This window comes from Euprymna scolopes, chromosome 21 (genome assembly GCF_053919585.1).
Source record: "Euprymna scolopes isolate OS-2025 chromosome 21, ASM5391958v1, whole genome shotgun sequence".
Classification (NCBI taxonomy): Eukaryota; Metazoa; Mollusca; class Cephalopoda; order Sepiida; family Sepiolidae; genus Euprymna; species Euprymna scolopes.
Genome location: NC_136502.1, coordinates 34,938,588 through 34,944,722, shown reverse-complemented (window position 1 = coordinate 34,944,722; position 6,135 = coordinate 34,938,588). Strand labels below are relative to the sequence as shown.

The 6,135-nt window shown below is 30.9% G+C and overlaps 1 non-coding gene across 1 annotated transcript; it reads right to left on the bottom strand.

Moving 5' to 3' along the window:
- Positions 1–861: 861 nt before the first annotated feature.
- Trnar-acg (transfer RNA arginine (anticodon ACG)) lies at positions 862–934 on the bottom strand. The gene has a single exon. It is a non-coding gene; the product is annotated as a tRNA-Arg (tRNA).
- Positions 935–6,135: the final 5,201 nt, after the last annotated feature.

The following is a 6,135-nucleotide window of genomic DNA, read 5'->3' as shown; positions in this document are numbered from 1 at the left end:
ATTTATAAAAATTATTTATTTTTATATAAAATAAAACCCGAAAAAATGTAATTTTTATTATTTTTCAACATTTTTATTAGACTAAATGTACGACAATCGAGGCCGCCATCTTGTTTGGAAACTTTGGCCTTTCTAAGGATTGCAGAATTGGCTTTTTTTAGGCCAAATTTGGCCTTTTTTACGCTCTTGCATGGAACATGGTTCCTCAGGGTCTAATAAAAAAAGTGTCAGTTTGACACACTCTCCATAGGAGTAGAGCAACGAGACTTGGCACAGTTATTAGTCTTTCTCTACATAGGAACCACCCAGAGTTATGCATTTCTCCCATCGTTTGATACAGCTCTGGAGACCGTTTCTGTAGAACACCCCAGGTTGGTCCTCCAACCACGACGTGACTTCAGAAATCAAGGCTGCATCATCTGGGAAAGGCTTTCCTTTCAAAAACAACTTCATGGCTGGGAAGAGGTGAAAGTCAGAGGTTGTAAGGTCAGGAGAGTAGGGATGATGGGGAGGATTTCATAACCACACTCCCGACACCTTATGTCGTTCTAAAGTTACATAAGACAGTGGCTAATATTTTAGACATAGTAAATGTTTATGTGGCATGTATTGTTGCAAACCTACTGTATTTTGGTCCAGAGGGGAATTTCTGCAATCAAAATATTATATACTAGCGGCTGCGCCGCGTCGGCACACACAATGCCAAGTCAAACACAAAATCAAGTACACTCAACTTCGTCTTACCATCAACACTTACCCTGTGAACTCGGAGTATGCACAAAACAAAATCACCGAAAAAACAAAAATACCCTAAGGGTAAGGATAATGAGTAAACGTTGGATAAAATGGTTAAAATTATTACGAACTTGCCAGGATTCGAACCTGGAATCTTCTGATCCGTAGTCAGACGCGTTATCCATTGCGCCACAACTCCTGCCGTATGCCGAAAGATGTTACCGCGAGTGTATACAGACAGTGCTAAATTCCGTTATGGGCAGATAACTTTTTCGGCAAGTTTACGAAACGGCCTCAAATCCCTTATTTCGTGCTTTTTATGTCACTCGGCGTTGTTCGTTACGAACCATATATAGATAACGAAAATCTAGGGACTCACTTCTTGCAGGGGGAAAAAAAAAATTCAATTCGGTGCATCCGTTCGAAAGTTTTATTATACATCTATACATATTATATTACACATAAATAAATAAATAAATAAATAAACAAACATGTAAAAATTTATTAATATTATAGATGAAGATAATGTAATTAATGATTTAAGAATAAAAGAAGTGACCAGTATGCTCAACCCAATGAATTATATTTGTTTACAGATAAAGAAACGACCAATGTTTATATATAGGCTCTGGATTTATATGCTTACGAGCGTCAATCTCGTTGGTAGGTGGGAAAACTGCCAACTATCGACTAGATTGTTGTAGGTTTCATCCCTTGCTTGGGATGCGTATTATTCTAGCCTCACGCAAGGACTGTGAAACAATAAAACAATCTGTCTGTGGATAATTCTATATATTCCTTTTTTTCTTTTTTTTTTTATATCTTTGATTTTTTTGCTGTAGACAAAACATTATACCAAACGCCAGACATTCAAAACGCTTTTTCAGAGACTTTAACGCAGAGAGCTGCTTAGAATATGAACTGCTTTCTAAGCGCAATTGTTTGTATTTTTCTTGCACTTGGTTCACCGTGTATATTAGCCAGACAGTTTTGAAACTCCTTTTAATGAGCACGGATACTCTAATAACTATAATTACTGAAACGCTAAGTGTGTGTATGTGTGTGTGTGTGTGTGTGTGTGTGTGTGTGTGTGTGTGTGTGTGTGTGTGTGCTGATGTAATCGTAGTGGTATGTTCGTGCGGGTATAAGTTAATTATTTTTCGATATAAAAATAAATTCTAAACAAGAAAGCCATAAATAATAAATTTCCCAACATTGTGTATTGTGTGCTCTTTTGAAATTAGAAACACTAAAACCATATTTATATGATTATAAAATCGAATAATGAAATAAAGACGACACGGTCGCTGAAATCCTCCATTAACTGTCCCTGGAAAATGATAAAAATTGAGCGAGAGAGATAAATACCAATAGATACAAACAAAACATACGCACATTATATAAATTAGTGGCTTGGCATAGCCACAGAGAAGACAACCAAGCAAAAAAAAAAAGAAAAAAAAGAAAACAACAAAAAACAAAAACAAACAAACAAAAAGAAAAACGAAGTAAAATTCATCCAAAACGGCAAAGCTAAAGCTGGCATGCCAGGACACTTTATAAGTCAAATGTAGGCAAATTTGGGCATATTTTATTGAGTTGAAAACATAGGTTTTTTTTTACCAATTGTCTTAAAGTTTTAACCATAGAATGATATTATAATTTTCAAAAAACTTGCAAATTTTCATGTAGTTTCGTCCCATAGAACTAAAGATACGAGTATTTCAATATTCAATTTAACTACGAGTATATATATATAAAATATAAACAATATAAGTATATATATATTTATATTTATATATATATGTATGTATGTATAGATATATGTATGTATGCATATATGATGATAATAATAATAATAATAATAATAATAATAATAATAATAATAACATATATATATATATCTATATCGTAAAGATGTCACGAATAGAAAAACGTGTGCTAAAATTAATTAAATAATAAAGTTAAAAATTTAGTCAATGGAAAATAAATTGGATTATTTAAAATAATATTTAGCTGCGAACCCAACTATTTAGCCCGTGACTACCGGAAGTCTGGAAAAAAATGAAGCTTATGCAATAGAAAAAAAGAAGAAATGCTGACTACCTACTACTAAAGAATTTGATGGAATTATTGTAAAACAAGAATGTTACAATATAAAATGCAGATAAAACATGTGTTATACATTTATGTGAAAATTGTGGGTAAAAAAAAAATCTGTTGTGTTAATAAGAAACTTTTCAGCATGCATTTTTGGAATATGATATCATTGTTCCGTGACGAATGCGAACGTGACCAAGATTTTTCTGTATTTTGTTTTTTAATCAAGTATAATTCTTAATAAGCACAATATTCTTTATTTCTTAAAACATATATTGCAACTGAATTATCTAGATATGGACAGCGTCGGAAAAAAGGACCAGAAGAGGTTTGTATCAGCATATTTTTCCTCTATAGATATTCGTAGGACCACGCCAGAAAAGCTCGTATCTTGCTGAGAACATAAAACCAACATTTTGGTAACTTTTCAATTTTTATGAATTTAAAACACCTGTTAATGTAAACTTCAAAAGGTGATCCCCCCCCCAAAAAAAAAACAGAGGACATTCAATTGTTTTTCTGAGCATTTTACAGTCAACAGAGAAAAAAAAGCCAAACACCCTAGTGTTTTGATGTGATGTTTTGAATATAATAAACTAGTTATGACCAAAGTTTCATTTCATTCGCCAAAACCCTAAGAAACGGGGCCTAATTAGAGGTGGGTCCGTTTTTTGAGTCACCCTGTATATATATATATATATATATATATATATATATATATATATATATATATATATATATATATATATATATCTTTTGTTTACAGAAATTTTTAAATAAGATAAGTCGGTTTCAAACCCGATAATCATATTATAATGAGACACTACATGAAAGTGGATTCAGTGAAAACAAAAAATTCCAACAGATTCATGACCGGAAAGAAAATAAAAGAATAAAAAATTAAACAGGAGACGGAATATAATTTGATACTTACCTCCGTCCTCACTTATTACAAAAACTAGAGTAAAACATTTTTTCTTAGATAAGCATTTCCCAGAAAAGCACAAACTGCACAAAATCTTTAATAAAAACACTGTGAAAGTAAGTTACTCGACAGCACCATCGATCAAGTCTATCATATCTAGGGAACCAGGAAAGGTAGTCAACGCAGGCTGCTCTTGCAGTGCCAAAAATAAGTGACCATTAAAGGGCAACTGTAAAGTTTAATATAATAGCGGAACAATCTACAGCATATCAGGAAAATATATCGATATGTCATAAGGTCCATTTAAGCAAAGATATTATGCACATATGAACTCCAAACCAGCATACACCCCAGAATTAAATAAATGCTCACTTTGTAATGCGGAAAAATCCATATCATACGGGCAATTCATGCCCCAGAAATAAGATTTTTAAATGTGAGGAGTGAATCTTTGAAAAATTGTAGACACAGTAGGAAAGCACTCCTTATGAATTGGGTCAGTGAAAAGGACCACACCTAAATATAGATATTTTAGTTTGTAAAATTGGATTTTAATTTAAATTTTAAATTGTTTTATTATAGATTTTAAATTATTGCATGATATAAATTTTTAAAAATCTTATGTTATAAATGTAATTTACAATCTATTTCAATTTTAAAACCATAGGAAAAATACAATAGTATTGAGGCTAATATAATAGAAAAGAAAATCCCTTAGACTAGATATGTCTTTCCTCCTTAATCTTGAAAGAGTTGAAATTTTTGCATGCAATTAAATATAATTAAATGGAATTTTAAATTTTAATCGAAAGTTAGATAAATTTAAAGTTTTAAATTTGGAAATTTTTTTTAAATTAATTTTAGTATTAATATTAAAGGTACTTAAAAAATTTTAATTGAAATTAATTTTAAATTTAATAAAATTTAATTTTAGATTTAATAAAATTTAATTTTAAAGTTAGTAAAATCACCATCCGATAAGAGGGTTTTCACAAAATGAGAGTTAAACGTGAATTGGTAATGTATATATAATTCCACTTCACGCTATAGAACAGATGAGTTTTGCCTGAAGAGAGCTTGATATGGGTTTATAAAACGGTCTTAATTATCGTGTTTGAAACCGACGGTACCAATGACTTATTAATCTAAAACTTTCTGTAAAGAAAATATAAATAATAAGCTTTTTTTCGGCTTTTCCTGATAATTGAGCACTCTGCTGAATTAAAAAAAAAACTAATTATATATATATATATATATATATATATATATATATATATCATTTAATCACATAAATTATTATAAGAAGGTATAATTTTATGCGTAAATTTCAGTATTTGCTTCAATAGTGCTAAATACATAAGTAGAGCTAGGTAGTAAGTTAAGAATAGGGCTGTGACAATACAATATTCTTTTCATTCTTTTTACTCTCGGGTATATACTCGATACAGACACACTTAATCAACTGAGAACTAGATCTGTCTATATAAAACATATAAGATATTAACAGATATAGACTCAAGAGTCAAAACAATGAAAAGAATATGCTGTTGTCACAGCCCTAGTTATGAAAATATATATGGCATAAACCTGACGAATTTTCACGAGGATGAAACAGAATATTCTGTGTAACTTAAATTGCTATATATATTTTCATAACTTACTATATATATATATATAAACGGATATTCCTTTAAGGCCTATTCTTTTCCATGGTAGAGTCTGCATAACACAAAGTTGCAAAATGGATCTTCAACATTTTACAGCCAGTAGTGAATAACTATTGCTTAAAAGATTCATTTGATTTTGCTAATTTTATGCGAAATTATAAAGTTGCCAATCAATTCATGTGCTCCTATAATATTAGCAACATATTAACTTGTGTCGCTATTTTGGATACAATAGATATCTGCACTGATTTTTTATATCGTAGTCAGATATCACCCCCCCTCCATTCCTGGAAGCATACTTATTGACCTAATGAAATTTGCCACAACATCTGTTGAATTCAGTTTACACGATATAATGCATCGTCAAATAGATGGCGTGGCAATGGGTTCGGTCCTTGGACCAATAATGGCGAACATATTTGTGCGTTTTTATGAAAAACAATTGTTATTTAGATCCATAAAACCGCTAGTCAACTTTCGATATGTAGATGATACATTTTGCCTATTCAATAATCAGAGACAAACAAATTCTTCACTTTATTCAACAAAATGTATCCCGTATAAAAGCATACCTATGAGGGAAAAAGCAATTCTAATTTAGCTCCATTAAATTATCTAACACAAATTTACCGTAAACCAACGTTTACGGAGCTGTATATATGTTAGGATTCATTTTGTCTTAACAAACGAAAGTATAATTTGATTTGG